Source organism: Lissotriton vulgaris, chromosome 2_1 (assembly GCF_964263255.1).
Source record: "Lissotriton vulgaris chromosome 2_1, aLisVul1.2, whole genome shotgun sequence".
In the NCBI taxonomy this organism is placed as follows: Eukaryota; Metazoa; Chordata; class Amphibia; order Caudata; family Salamandridae; genus Lissotriton; species Lissotriton vulgaris.
Window position 1 is genome coordinate 1,982,786,396 of NC_141687.1, and position 15,978 is coordinate 1,982,802,373.

The window sequence follows — 15,978 nt, forward strand, 5'->3', positions numbered from 1 at the left end:
GTCAAGTTTCCAGGATCTCATGGGGGACCTTAGGGTGCCCTTCATGCCAGAAAAACACTCGGTTCCACTACGGTTATCTCATTTCTCCAAATCGAAATACATAAAGGAGTAATTGATGCCAGAGGTTAAGAAAAGAAACATGCGGCGTCTGCTGGATACGATGTTGTCAAAAGCAAAATTCACAGTGAATGAGGTGCAAGACCTGTTCAGACATTTTAATTTTGTTGTGTGCACTGCATCACCAAATGCGATGCAGTGCACACAACGAAATTCGTTTTATTAATTTATATGTTTACTTACCTGTTAAAGTCCGTAATCCATACATTACAACCCCCCCAACCTGCCCCCCCCTCCCTAAGTCACCGCCCTGCAGTTACACCTACCACCGGCCGGGGCTGTAACCAACCCTGCCTCCCAGGCACAGGGTCACACGCGGCCAAAGTCACGCTTAGTCTGGGTCCTTAGGAAGCAGGTGGGAATATGTAACAGTTTTAATTAGGAGGTATACATAAACAAAGGAGAGGTTAGAAGCCACTTGGGAAGTTCACCCGCAGATCTCAGAACACAAAAGAGACACACCGTCTCTTGACCGGCTTCCAAACGGTCTCGTAAGCCTTTCTTCAACCCAGTCAATCTCTCTCACTACTACCTTGCACCAAGACATCTTTAGTAGGGGCCAGGTGTGTAGAGGGCAGTTGGTCTGCCACAATGAGGGTAAACAAAGGAATAAACAATGAATGGGTAGTAACACAGGGGCACCTCTCAATAGGAGGAGGACCAGATCGGTACACAATGATCCAGTCATGCCCAGGCTCTTGGTGCATGTTGGTATCAGGTGCACCAAGCACTTCAGATTTCGAACATGATGAGTTGCAAATTCCACGCCTCCTGGGAAAGGAGGCTCAATGACCCGTGCACATTAAGTTGGATTGCACCAGGTGATTCTGGTCAGAAACAGCATAGAGATGCAATTCTGTACACTGGAAGGCACCACGTCTAGTGCACGATGATACAGCTGCACCAGATCAGTCTGGTCACACACACTAGAACAAGTGCAGCAAAGTCACAAGAGATAGAATGAGGCACTACTCCAGGTACACCCCCAACTCTGAGGGTCACACCCTGGGATTTGGAAACCACATGCAAAGAGCACGTAATGAGCATGAAGTTGGCATGTAACACAAGTGAGATGTGGCAAGATAGACGAACCTGGCCACTCAGGGTTCCACAATCAGTGACTCCGCTCACCACTAACTAGACGCTTATGAGTGTCGGGATCCTCGCAATGCAGGAAATCCACGTCTTCGTAGTGGGCGAAGTTTCTGGGCTCCACACTAGACAATCCAGTCTCCAGACATAAGTCTTAGTTCCACGCTCGCCCCATGATACCCATTGACATTCAGTGGCCTGGGTGGGCACTTGGTAGGGCACCGCCCTCCAAATGTCACAGGTAGATGCTGTAGGTCCTTTGCGGTAGATCTTTAATTTTCACTGAGATGTCCGAGAGAACTGGAGGCCCGCGGTTGAGCACACACTTCAGGGTGCCACACTTCAGCATGTCCTCGGTCCAGGCCAGTCTCTACTTGGAAAGTTATCTTCCATGTGCACAACAGAGTCCTCTGACAATGTGCACCACGCAGTTCGGGTTCTCTGATCCCGCGTCCTCACAAGGGTATCTCACCCTTTGCTCAAGGATGGCACCCGTAGTTATACTGTCATGTGTCTTTGAAGTTCGGGGTGGTTTAGTAGTTTCCCCTTTGAACCACAGATGTCTCCCCTAAATTGTAGGCCTGTCTGCCATGGGAGAGTGGAATGCAGATCTTAATATTAAGTGGGACCATAATCCAGCCCTGGAAGGCTAAGTGTCACAACCTCTATCTTCAAACTATTTAAGTTGGCCCTCAAATGGCAGAGGTCTGCTGTCCCTGTGGGATGCCCATAGTTTATGGCTGTCGATTGGGGAATGCACATATGTGCTTCCCCTGAAACCTGGTGTCCACTAAAGCCAGACACCATGGTGCCCGAGACTCCTGGAGAATAGAAATGTCCATAGTGGCATTTCTAAATGAGTCATGCCAAAACCCCCTTTACCAATGGAAAGGGTTTGGCACTGAAAGTCCATTGAAACATCATGAGGATGCTCCACTGCAATCTACTATTGCAGTCCAAAGTAATGTTAACCACTTCCCCGTGTTAACCTATGGGAAGAGTAGGACTCATAGGTAGTAAAAACGCATGTAGCTGTTCCTCACTACCTAGGCGCACGTGCACACACCGATCTGCGATGGTAGGAGGGACACATAGTTTCGCGCATCAGTGGTGCAAGTGCGCCCGCCTAAGACTGCACAGCAGACTGGACACGGGTTTAACTGATACATGTGTCTGTGCTCACGCATCAGCCTGTGTAGGCAGGAGGCACACGCAATCAAAGGCAACATAGGTGCACCTGCATATTCACAGCGGCCTACAATGGCATGCTGCCCATGAGTTTGCACACAATAGATACCAGTGCGCACCCACCAGTCTGCAATGAAAGATTGGTCTGTGTTTCAGAACATGGACTTAGCGCCACTTCCCAACACGGATAGGAAAGGCGCGCACACTTTCAAGCCGCAAGGGGAGGCCGGCCACATGGCTTACCCATGCCCTAGCATCTTTGGTGCAGGGGCGCGCACACCACCCTTCTCGGACCCACTTGGGACACATTTCCGAAACAGGGTCAGCGCCAGTTCGCACACCTCTGTCTGTGTTGGCAGACCAGCCCATGTTCCGGAAAAGCTTGCCATTGCCTCTCCCTAAGCTGTGTAGAGAGCCACATGCACATCCATACGACCTTGACAGTAAGGACATGTGCAGAGCCCTGAGGCCACTCCAGAGAATAGTCAACACCCACGGGTAGAGCTGATCTCTAAGGCAGGAGAAGCCCTATTCTGGGGGGTTCCTCACTAACTGCTCAGGGTACATCCATATGTGCCCGCCCAGCCTTCAGCCTAAGACCCTCCAAGGTGACCATCAGAACTTGAGTGCCCCCAGGGTATAGGACGACCCACTCAGGGTTGGCTAAGGCTTAAGTGATGCCAACTTAGGCATGGGCACCCCACAGGCCTGTCCAGGCAGACCCCATATAGGGTTGACGACTATCCGGTGGGTGGCCCACTCAGTGCTACATCCCACACCTAGCCAATGCCATACCCGCCCGGGTATGTGGTGTACCTGTTCACAGGGCGCACATAGGTACGGCATCCACAACCGATCATACCCCAGCAGCAGCATTATATTTTTGGAATCGTTTCCCCTGGTGGCAGCGGTGACATTGTGGGGGGAGCAGCTAGCATAAAGGAAGGTTCTTTTTTGAATAGATAACATGTCAGTGGTACAGGTAGTCAACAGACAGTCAGCGAGGGATACACAACTATTGAAGTTGTAGAGAGTCTTTGTGTGGAAATGCCTACAACTTATTGTCGTATTCAGAGCCAGACATGTGCCCGGTGTGAACAATGAAATTGTGGATTCTTTGTCTAGTTCACAGTGTGAGAGATTTCATAAACTGGCCATGGCGATGGACAGAGTCAGGACCAGACGGCCTCAAGAATAATGGACAGTAGGGGGAAAAGGATGCTTCAATTAGTAGAGGATTCGCTAGCAGTATTCACGGGGACAGCGTATTTCCAGGCTTGGGCTGAGTTCTTAGTGGATGGGGGTCTCAGAGGAGGACAGATTCATGGGCTAGAGTGGAGGGTGTAGTTAAATTCATCATGAGATTGATTGAAAAAGGACAGTCGAGGGTGGCAATTTCAGGGAAGCTGACGAGTGTTGCCATTATGGGTAAACTGTGGTGGGGCTATGGCCCTTCCGCAGGCGAGCTTGGCAAGAGGATCTTGCAAGAATGGTCCAGAGAGAGGGGTCAGTTGGGTTCCAAGGGGAGGCCTTTGACTTGGGGCAGCTTATGCAAAGTGCTTTAGATACTGCTGGGAAATTGTCACACAGACAGTGAGACAGTGTTGGTTTCCACACTAATGACGTGGATGTTTTTTGGCGTGTTTTGAGTGTCTGAGCTTTTGACAGCTAAGGGAACCTGGGTAGGCCTCTGGGAGGAAGTTAGTGGGTGTGAGGAAGGGCTAAGAGTTTTGGCTTTACAAGTCCAAAACTGACCAAAGGGGTCAGAACAAGAGTGTTCTTATAGCTGTTTACCCTTGTACCAAATTTTGCCCAGTCCAATGGGGGTTGGCTCTCAAACCACCATCTGTACGGGAGGAGAGGGTCTTTCAACATGAGGATGGTAAGCCAGGGTCCCCTTTCCATCTGTTGACGATATTGCTCAAAGCTCTGGCGCTCACTGGCTGGATGCAAGGGGTCAGGGCATACATTCTTTTCGGACCAGGATGGTTACAGAAGCGTGTAGGCACGGCTGGAGCCAGGAAATGATAATTGGTTTGGGAAGATGGTCATCCAACTGTTTTCAGTGTTAAGTTAGAGGGGGTAGGGATTTGCTGAGAGACGTTCATGTTATCAAATTGTGTTTCTGTTTTGCATGTTCTGTTTCCGGGCCCTTGGTGGTCAGTTTGAATATCTGGATTGTGTGCCACTCCTTCGTAAAGTGGGGCATGGCAAGTCCAGTTGAACAGGTCAAATTTGGGCTTTAATGTTGGCAATTACACTACTACTTGGCACGGAAAGGGGGCATGAGATGGAGAGAGTTAATACCATGTTTGAACAGACTGTTGGTTGGGGGTAGGTGCCCAGACATTTTGCTGTTACATTTAGATGAGAACGATTTGGTGACACAGAAAGGTTTTGCTTTACTGAAAGATATGTATGAGGACTTGAAGGAAATCGGCAGACATTGGGTAGTCTGCCATGTCATGAGAGTTTGGTGAGGGGCACATCATCCAGCAGCTATGGACAAGGCCAGAAGAAAGATCCTTTTGTAGAGAGGTTGGTGAAGTTAGGGTGGAACACACTGATCGGCGTTATAAGGACGTCAAATTTTTCCGGCGGGCAGGGTACATTTGTCCTTCATGGGCTTGGTGTTGTATTTGCTGTAGCTGGTTTCGGCTAAGGTATTAAACATCCATTAGATATAAGTGGACGGCGGGGGGCAGAAAAAGGCGTAGTATGCCTTTTGTTTTCTGGGTGGCGGTTGGCAGAGAAGTTGCCATTGTTTATCGAAGTTTATTGTTGTTGACAGCAGCAATTCAGGCTGAAAGGGAACAGGTAGTTAAGGTCACGCTGGGACGAGCCAGAAAGTTAAAGGTACTCATGGAAGGTTAGTTGATTAGAGGGTAGTAGTCGTAGTAAAGTGGTTGGAAAGTTTATAGGTCAGAGTTGCAGTTCAGCAGCTCTAGAGCAAGTACACCAGTAGCGGCTCGTGGAGGGAGTGCTGGGTTGCGGTGGGCGGTGTGGGGAAGGGGCATGGTGGGGGGTGGTAAACTCTGGCTCACAGCCGACCGGAGTAATGTAAGCAAATAAATAAATAAAACGAATTTCATTGCAAGTGCTGAAACACATTTAGCGTGTCAGCGCTCGCAACTAAATTCGTTTTATTTATTTATTTGTTTACATTACTCCGGTCGGCCGTGGGCCAGAGTTTACTACCCCCTCCCCCACCCTACCCCACCGCCCCGCAGCACTCCCTCCACGAGCTGCTACTGAAGTACACTGTTACTAGATTAAGTTGTTGTGGGAGCAGGGACATTTTAGGGGATCGGGTAGGTATAAGTGAGTCTATTTGTATAGTGAGACCTCAGTTTTGTACGACAAAGGCCTAGGTTGTTTTGCTATGTGCACCTGTTTCAATAAAGCAGACTTTTTCAGTCTGTGCTGTTCCCCATCTTCACTAGTGAAATGCAACCATGGACACATGCTGCGTGCATACAGGCAGGCACTCGCAAAGTGTTACCTACTCTTACACAGACATACCTTTGAAGAGGGGGGTAGTACACGCACCACAGAATTCCCTTACAAAAAAGACGCGTTTCATGTATAATGGCAACACAGCTGTGCAGTGCAAATAGTACTGTTATAACTGTCAATGAAAGTTTATTTTATCGTGTTACTATATGTGCAACCAGAAAAGATTAAGAGATAATGAGGCATATTCCGTATTCACGGCCTGTTGTTAGTTTAAGGACTGTTGACTTTGTCTCTGTTAGCACCTGCTGCGACAACAGACTCTGGGCAAATGCATATGAGGCGGGCCCACCCCACCGCGCACGGGGTGGTGATCTATATGCAAGAGGTACAACGTGCACGTGCTTAGGCAGCACTCCGCAATGGACGACTTCCTCATAGTGACGCAGCTCTAGGGGGAGGAGTCTTCTGTCCTGCAATGTTTACAGTGCTCTTGGGCCTGCTCGGAAGTCAGAAGATTTTGCAGCATGACTGACTGTTCCTCTCCAAGGACGATAACGCTCGGGCCACGGGGCCAGATATTCAGAAGTCTTCTGAATGGCATGTTTTGTTTATGCATTTATTTAAAAACCCTTCCCTCTTACAGTGAGACACAAGAAATTGCAGTGCATAACAAGGTCCCTTACGAAAAAGAGGTGTTGTTAATCAGGACACTAACAAAGGCAAGTGCTTCACAGGACAGAGAAGCAACACTGAACCAGTGACGAAGGAGGACAAGATGGGGCCGTGCCCCAACTCTATTTGTCCTGTTCACCACCGCCCCCACCTCTACCAAAGCTGCTGAATGTATCAGGAGGCAGCACTGAAAGAAAAATTGGCAAAGCCAATAAGTCTGACTCTTGCCTATACAAAATCTATTTCCTTGCTCAATTTTTTTTAGCCATGATGTACAGCAGTGCAGCTGCAGTGCAGCATTGTTGAAATTAAAAAGTAAATTAAAAAAAGAGCCATGGCTTAGTTAACGCTCGCAGCGTCACGGCACTTTTTTTTAATACTTTGAACCACATAGCAGCGTTGTTGCTGTACAACAATAATTAAAAAACATCGTCAAAGCCAAATAATAGATTAAAAAAAACGCTAGGAGCGGTCAATGCCACTGGCCACGTCATAGGGTTATTTTAACGTTTGCACTCTGTGTCGCTGTTCTTTTGTGCAACAAATAATAGGTGTGATTTGCCTTGTTATTCATAACAAAAGCACACATCTAAGCTTGGAGTCATCAATGCATCTAAGGAAGGTCAAAGTTCTCACTCTTGGTGAACTGGTGACAGTAAGAGTTCAAGTTTGGGACTAAACGTATCAACTGGGGTGGGCGAGGCTAGATTACAAAGGAACAAAGTCAGTCATTAAGGACTGCATTTTCTTTGGAAATCAGTTACTCACCTCAACCCAACTGCTTGGGCCGTCCTAGTCTCTCATCCCAAAATAAAAGTGCTATGAGATGGCCATCGCTAGCCGGATCACAGCACTTGTCTTAATGCTTGCCGAATCATTGAGCTTTTTTAAAATATTTGGGAGTGGGGGAGGAGGCAACACAGAGGGAGGGAGGGTGTGTTTGGGGACAACATTGACAACGGAGGGGATGGGAAAAAAGTACTATGATATGGCCAGCACTGGCTGTATCATAGCTCTTTAAAAAAATGTATCATGAACTAAGGGCGGGCTGGCTAGCAATAGGCCGTAAGGGGGAGTCGGGTTAACATGGACAATGGAGTGTAGGGGGGATGGGGCAACAATGACAATGGAGGGTGGGAGGGAAGGGAGTGGAGCAAGCAAACAGGAAACAGAGGGCTGAGGAGGGGCTGGGGTAAGCAACACCATAAACATCAATTGAAGGAGAGGGGAAGGAGGAGGGGAAGGACAAACAACATGAGGGATGGCTGAAGGGAGCAGCAAGCCAACGGACAGCAGGAAGGCGGCAACCACCACCATGGAGAGGAGAAGGGGAGAAACCAACACCTCGGAGAGTGGGAGGGAAACACGGCAAGAAAGGAAGCAAGCTGGAAGATGGTTAGTAGTAAAGTAGAAAAATAGTACCTCATTCCGAGGACAAGTAGCAGAAGGACACTAATAAACAAATTAATTATTACTTCTTCCATGCTCCAATGAAGGGACAGACACACTAACATTTAGTAAAACTGGTGCTCACTGACCAATAAGAAGCATGTAAATAAGAGTGACGATGAAGCCAACCAGTGGTAGGTAATGGGCGTGTGCTAAACCCTTCTACGTCTTTTTGGTAAAAGATCTTGTGTGTGACAGTGCAGCTCTTTCTCACGCGATACTTATTAACAGACACTGCGTCGTGCCACACACATTAATTTCTCCAACCAACTTTCATTGCAAAGCAGTGTTGCTTGCTTGAAATATTTCCAAAATGCAGTTATTTTGATTTTATTCACTATAGTATACCGAGCTGCAGGAACACACGAGTTTAGAGTAAGCAAGTTTAAATACAGGTATTATGTCTCCATGACAATCTGCTAAAAATGGAATATGGGTCAAGTAAAAATTAAATCGTTGTTAAATACCTACAGCATCTTCCGACCACAGAATACACAATCATAATGTGAAATAAATAAAAAAAATAGCTGAGAGAGCACACTGGAAGCCGCACTCATAAAGGTGTATAAGCGAAATGTATATTACACGTGTAAACTCGCAGCCACGGACATGCACTAGATTTCATAGAAGCGACGTTCTAGCCTTATAACCCCTTAACTGCAGTAGAGCACCAGGAGAGCTCTTAGCAGGCGTTGTCCCTTGGCATGTAGACGCACTTCCCACACACAGTGAGCGCACCCTTTATGCACACAGCGGAACGCCCTTCCCACACTCACCCACACCTAAGCTAAGGCCTTCCATAGTTTCGAAGAAAGCTGAAAACCTACTTGTAGTTCAAGCACAATTCCAGTGGAGTGTAAAGGGCGTTATAAGCCCTACTGCAAGCACGGAAAATGGTTCTACTATTGCAGCTAGGGAAAATGTGAAAAGAGCAATAACATAAAACTCCTGATTTAACGGGATAAAGGAGGGAGCGGGTGTGTGTGCCGGAGTCCCCACAAGTGCAGAATTGTGCCTAAAAAGCAACATTTTCAGAGGATTGGAAGGGATAAAGAAACCACACGGAAGGAAATGTAGGTGACCTTGGTGCGTGACCTCTAAATTCCTTTCAAGGTCTCATTGGTAGAAAAACTTTGGCAAAAAATAAGACCTCTTTTGCTTTTATCAAAAGAGTGTTCCGTTTTTAACAGTTTCTATGGCAACTGCCGATACAAGAAAAACATTTGGGCCTACAGGGAGCAGACGATTCGCCACTCTCAAGATGATGGATGAACAAAGTAACCCCCAAAGTAGGTGGTGTTTTCGCCACCCCAAGACAGAAAGGCCTGACCACTGAACACAGCTTTTCGTTTTTGGCACAAATCAACAATGGTAATAAGAATTGGTTTGGCCGTTGCGTAAATATAACCTTCAAATACCCTTGAGCAGCCATGGCGTCCTCTTTGGAATTTGGTCTATGTGCAGGCGTCTTACTGTATTTTTGAACAAATACAAGACCCTGGAAACGCCACATTATTTTAACTATACCATTCAAAATATTTGACATGCAATACGCTATTAAACAAAAAGTGTGTTTTAAATACAGCATACGGTATAAATAACAGGATCATCTTTATTTAATCGCGTTAAACTGCTGTGATCCATCACAAAGTTGCATTCTAAATGTAAAACTTGAGCTCTCTCTGACCCGAAGGCTCAGCCCTAGAATGCAGTACTATGCCCACTCCAAGCCAGAAAGATAACCCCAGCATGACGATGGCCATACTGAGCAATATTAAGATGATGGGAACGTACTTGAAGACCTTCAGCATGCCAGTGGCCTGGACCTGGACTCCTCACCAGTCACTGGACTATCCTTCCCTAATCAGACTATGGCCACTAAAGACTCCGTCTCCTTCGCCAAAGTCATGAGGAGGGCGACAAAAGACCTGGATCTCAACCTGCATCTGCAGGAAGTTAAAACAAATATCTTGAGGGAGTTCCTGAATCCAGTACAGATTAGCCAGGAACCTCTTTTGCCCTTTAATGAGGCCTTCACTGATACACTGTTGAGCACCTGGGTGAAGCCAGGACATTGCCCTCCAGTGAACCGGCAAGTGGCAAGACGAAATGGCCTGCTACTAGGGACCCTGATTTTCTGCTCCACTGGCCCACCATGGGGAGTTTAGTAGCACAGGCATCCTCCAGCCGCCTGAACCAAAACTCGTTCCCTACCACCCCACCCGATAATGAATGGAACAGATGGAGGCATTATAGAAACAAGTATTCTCACGTACCTGCCTTGACTCATGTCTCCCGGGACGGTACTCGTGCACATTGATCTCCCAAACAACCCTTTTTAGACTCTTCCCTCCTCTATGCCTCCTTTGACTCATCCCAAAACTCATCTTACTACCAGGATTTTCAAAATAACACTTTCCAGACTCTTACCTCTTCTATCCCTCCTTTATTCTATTCAATCCAACTTAAAAACTCACTTGTCCAAAGCTCCAAAGAACTTATTTCCCTTTACCACCACTAATCCACTTTGGGTTCTGTAGCATACTACTCACTGAAAAGAGCTTCAACGCCTTGTCAGGGGCAGTAAGCGCTATATAAATACAATTAGAATATTGAAAAGGGATTGAGGATTGGGTTCTTGTCATTCTTGTCATCGTCAGAGTTAACTATATACACCCACAGACAGGTATGTGCAGATCTTTTTGCCTTTGGCTGCCCAAGGATCCTGTATTTGAATATGTTTAAATGGTATCTGCTTCTTTCAGAACACATAATTGACAATTCTGAAAATAAAGCAAGTTTTTCATATTAAAGTAAAACACTAGTTTATGAAACGAAAAGCCCAGAAGTTCGGACAAATGCAGCGACAGGGCAGCACCCATGAAGTGCACTTTGGAAAGATGGGGATCAGTGAGGGGTAGGGTCTGTCACAGTGCCAGGGCAGCGGCTGTACTCGGGCCCAGTATCGGTAGGCCCCTCAGTACTTAAATCAGCAGTAGTGCAGGTATCGTGGTATATTATCGGTAAGTGCCTCAGTACCTGAATCAGCAGTAGGGGACTCTGATGGTGAAGGGCAGCAGCTGTGCTCAGGGTAGAGTATCGACAGGCCCCTCAGTACCTGAATCAGGGGTAATGGCTCAGATGGTGCAGTGCAGCGGGTGTACTCAGGGTACAGTATCGGTAGATGCCTCAGTACCTGAATCGTAGTAGGGGACTCGGACAGTGCAGGGCAGCAGCTGTACTCAGGGTATAGTATGTGTTGCCACTCAGGACCTGAATTAGCGTTAGGGGACTCGAAAGGTACAGGACAGCGGGTGTACTCGGGGTACAGTATCTGTAGGCCTCTCAGTACCTGAAACAGGGGTAGGGGGCTCAGACGGTGCCAGGGCAGCGAGCGTACTCTGGGTACAGTATCGGTAGGCCCCTAGATACCTGAATCAGGGGTAATGGTTCAGATGGTGCAGTACACAGGGTGTACTCGGGGTACAGTATCGGAAGCCTCTCAGTACCTGAATCAGGGGTAATGGTTCAGATGGTGCAGTGCACAGGGTGTACTCGGGGTACAATATCTGTAGGCCCCTCAGGAGCTGAATCAGCGGTGGGGGCTCAGACAGTGCCAGGGCAGTGGGCGTACTCTGGGTACAGTATCGGTAGGCCCCTCAGTACCCGAATCAGTGGTGGGGGGCTCAGACGGTGCAGTGCACAGGGTGTACTCGGGGTACAGTACCGGTAGGCGTCTCAGTACCTGAAGCTCGAAGCCTGCTGTGCTGCTGGAGGAGTGCCCGGGAGTGCTGTCGGTGCTGGCTGCAGGCTGCACACCCTCCTCTGAAGTTCGCCGGAGTGCAGGGCTGGGCCTTGACTAGACCTTTTTATCACCTATGTCGCTATCTTTGTGGCATAATCTGAGCTGCCTGTAAAGCCCCTCCCACAGGAGTGCCCAGTTAGTCCTTATCACCCTTCTCATTGTCACACTATCAATGAGCTCTGGACTTTTGACTTTGGCCCAGGCAGGTAATAACTAATGATCTCTTTAGCTCTCTCCCTCTCGCTCTCCCCCTCTCTCCCTCTCTCTCTCTTCCTCCATCTGTCAGATTCCTTGTTTCCCCCCTTCCTTTTGCCCTTCTCTAACAGGCTCCACATTGGGCTGCCAAGGAAATGAAGCAGTCAGGCATAGTTATCCATGCTCCTTATGTACAGGACAGAGAGAAGATAAATGCACAATCAAAGCAGAGATCTTCACAAGCACACAATGTTTGCAAAGTCTTCTATTCACCTGAGTGTGATTCCAGTGGGCATGAACACTGCACCACTCACCTAGGCGTGCAGCCGCATACAACATCTGGACCACCAGCCCAGTGATTGGAGACACGTGGCCCAATGAGCAGACTCCTACATACCCAACTCGGTGCCGCCGCCCCCAGGTGCACCTTGCCCCACAGCTTTCCAGCTGCAACGGGTCTGGAGACTCAACTTTCTAGACCAGGGAAATTCACAAATGCAGAGACTACAGACTTTTATGGACTGGCTTTTATTTCACACTACACCCCCAAGGACGCCCATTACACATTCAACAGCAGCAATTTCTTACGCTTGTTCAGGCTAAAGTAACTTCTGTAAAGTTTCCTCATATTCCATAAAATGCCCCCCTGGATGCTACAGTCACCACATGGGAAAGAGCTGGCCTCAGAGATGCCATCCCATGTGAATCACTTATACAAAGAATTACCAGCTGCACATTTCTTTCATGTCTCACATTTAAGAACTACAAACCAATATCAATTGGAGTTTGTAAGGTATACTTTATTCATACCTATTTTATTTCAATATTTTTAAATGTTTCTGTATTGTTTCAACTAAGAAAAAACACTATACATACATATTTACAATTTGTACAAAACAACATATATATTCTACAACATTAAACAATATATAGAGATAAAATTCATCACATAGAGACAATTTCATCAACAGACATCAATTATTGTGGGGTGCCCTATCTTGACACCAAGTTCATTTACAATCCATAACAACTTAATGCAAGGGAAAAAGTAAAAAATACTCTAAGCAACAAATCGCTCTATAAGACCACACATGAATTAATTAGTCTAAAGGACTTCCAAGTCAATTGCTTCTCAATGTGCCGATGCGTTTCGAACCCTCTCACATCAATTTTCAGGTTCTCATCAGGGCTCTGTTCTTAACTTGTCTGTAGGATGTATATAAAGACAACATTGTTTTAATTAACTACTCTTCCTAATAGTGTCCCATATCTATGCTTAGCTCTTTATGGTTATACCTGTCTTCCAGCAACAGTCGATCCACAGATTCGCTTTCTTTTCTATGAGGGAAGGGTGTCCTTCTATTCTGCTACCTACAATGAAAGTGTGATGTATAGTTACTCTATGTAGGGGCTAGCAGCTAGGTGCAACAGATGCCAATGCATTTTCTTGGACGTACCTGCCTTTGGTGTCTCTTATATAGGCAGTCCTCTTATTGCGTGTGCTCGCACCTTTTATTTTCTTTTTCTGGGGTTGTTTTTCTTATCCTGTAATTAACAAATTCTTTGTTGAGTGCCTTCACTAAATTTTGCATTCCTAGCACAATTACACTGGTAAAAGCATACCTGTACGTTCTTTAGTTGAGTGCTCACTAATCATTGCCTGGGTATTCGGCCTGTTTTAGGTATTCCTTACAACATTGGGCCGCCGGTTTTGCCAACATCTAAATTGGAAAACAATGCAGGATCGTTTTAAGGAAAATAATCCTATGTTTTAAAAAACTGATTCTGTCATGTTTGCGCTTGCCCTGACCACAGTACATACCTGGCGGTGGATTCGCGTAAACCGCCGATACTTCGTGTTAATTGACGCGCAATTGTCAGCGTCTTTTTCATGGAGCCATTATCTGTAAAAAGGATATTATTTTAAGATAAAGTGGGTCTACGCTCTAAGTTTTTAGGTAAAGGGAGGCAGGTCTGGCAGCAGCTTACCTGTTTTCACAGCTTCTCCATGTGAATCAAGCATCTTTCAGGAACAGGGCATCGAGCCCAGCATGCAACACAGATGTGAGAGGGGCATGGGGCACCACCCACGACCGGATTCCAAGCGCATCAAATTCAGCAAACACTCTAGAAGTATTATGTGTGAACAATCAGAGAAATGTAAGACACACGACAAGAAGCAAAAACATTGACGGGTGACATCAGCTGGTCAATCCTTAGTGGGGCACCCAAAAGGACTATTACTAGCCGCTCCCAGCCAGATCACTTACATACTCGGAAAGCTACAACTGAGCAAAATCTTACAATTACATTGTGGAACGCGGCTTCTCTGAGGTCAATTTTGGAATCCATATCTTGCAGTGGCATTACCACATAAAAGCAATATAATCTGCTTGCAGGAAACGTGGGCACTCACCCATACAGTCTTACACGGCTTCTATGAGCTTTTAAAACAAACTAAATGCACTAATTTATTTGGCCGGCCATTGGGTGGTTACTCAATCTTTATCAAGCAAGCCAGCAATATTGAAATTGTGCCCTACAACCAAAACTCCTAAGCTTTGCAAGTAGCAACAATCTCAGTGTTAACAATCCATCATAAAAACCTTCCTTTGCTCCTGATCAATTGCTATCAGAACGCACAGAACGCACCAAAACAGCGCACAACTAGCGATCTCTTTAACCACATAGAAGCCATCCATCTGGAATACCCCTCTCATGAAGTTCTGCTTACAAAGGACTTTAACATCAGGGGCCTGGGAGATAATAGTACCACTACTCGAAAAACCAAGGAAAATGAACAAATGAATGATCTAAGTTCTTTAACCCCTTCACTGCGGCGGCAATTCCGCCACAGTGCTAAGGGGGCGGGGCGGCAGCGCGGCGGGCGCATACTGGTGACGGAACCGCTCCGTCACCAGCCGCGGTTGCGTTGTGCTCATGACGGAGCGGTTCCGTCATGGCCCCGCCCGCTCAATAGAACGTTCAGCGCAGGCGCGGAATCTGCACCGCGCAGGCGCGCCGAGCGGGCCGTGGCGGAACCGCTCCGTCATCAGCACAGCGTGACCGCGGCTGATGACGGGGTGGTTCCATCACCAGCAGGGTAGGGGTTAAACTGATCTCTGCCAAACAAGCTTTCAGGGCCCAGGTCCCTCAATATCAGTCCCACAGTACCTTCAAAGGAACCTCAACAATTTATTACATCTTCCTGTCCAAAACCCTTGCAAATTGTCTTACCATCTTTGAGATTCCCTACAGGGGCGAAAGTGACCATAAGACCCTGACTCTAAGTCTGGGCCTAGGAGTTACTAAGGTGGCCAAATATCATGCAGTTGGCTCTTCCACACGCATGGAAGCTACAAAACTAGTCAGGAGGATCAAATGGGGGGCCAGAGACACCTCTACGGTGACAAATTGGCTATGCAAGGTGGTTATTAGTCCCAAAACTACAAAGGGAGGCTTATAAAACAAGTGGGGCAAACTGACAACAGAACTTATGGACTCATCTGCCACTGAAGCCCATAGGCAACCCCCAATGCTAAAAGGGAAGGTGTAGATCAACCAGCCATATAATAATCCCACTGTTATTACACAAAGAAAGCTAAGAAGATCCCTGTGCAATATAAGCTCAACTTCATCACTAAAACTGAATCACGTAAAGCACACAAAAAGCAGTGTGGGAGGTGAAGAAAGCCTCTGAAGAAAAGGACTAGCTGAAGATGCACCACATGCTCTAACAAAGAAGTCTAGCCCACTTCTAGGACTATGTCAACCAACTAAAAGTTCCCAATTTAACTTTGGAAAATAGACTTGCGGAAGGAGCATGGGTGAACCATGTAGCAGCTTCATGCTCCAGCCATCCAGCTGGACCGGGCTCATGGACAAACATGGACAAACATGGGCCCATAGACCAGTCCGCACTGAATCAACAGGACCTAACTATCCCAGCCCAAGTGTGCATTCTCATCAAGGGCATGAAAAACGATGGGGCGCCAGGCCCTAAT

General features: G+C 47.0%; 1 protein-coding gene across 1 annotated transcript in view; it reads right to left on the minus strand.

Moving 5' to 3' along the window:
- LOC147733605 (creatine kinase U-type, mitochondrial) overlaps positions 1-11,818 on the minus strand; it is a 100,858-nt gene extending 89,040 nt beyond the window's left edge. Inside the window, exon 1 of the mRNA XM_086958189.1 lies at positions 11,720-11,818. The gene's annotated coding sequence lies outside the window, so the exon portion shown is untranslated. The remainder of the gene's footprint in view (positions 1-11,719) is intronic.
- Between the last annotated feature and the right edge of the window lie 4,160 nt (positions 11,819-15,978).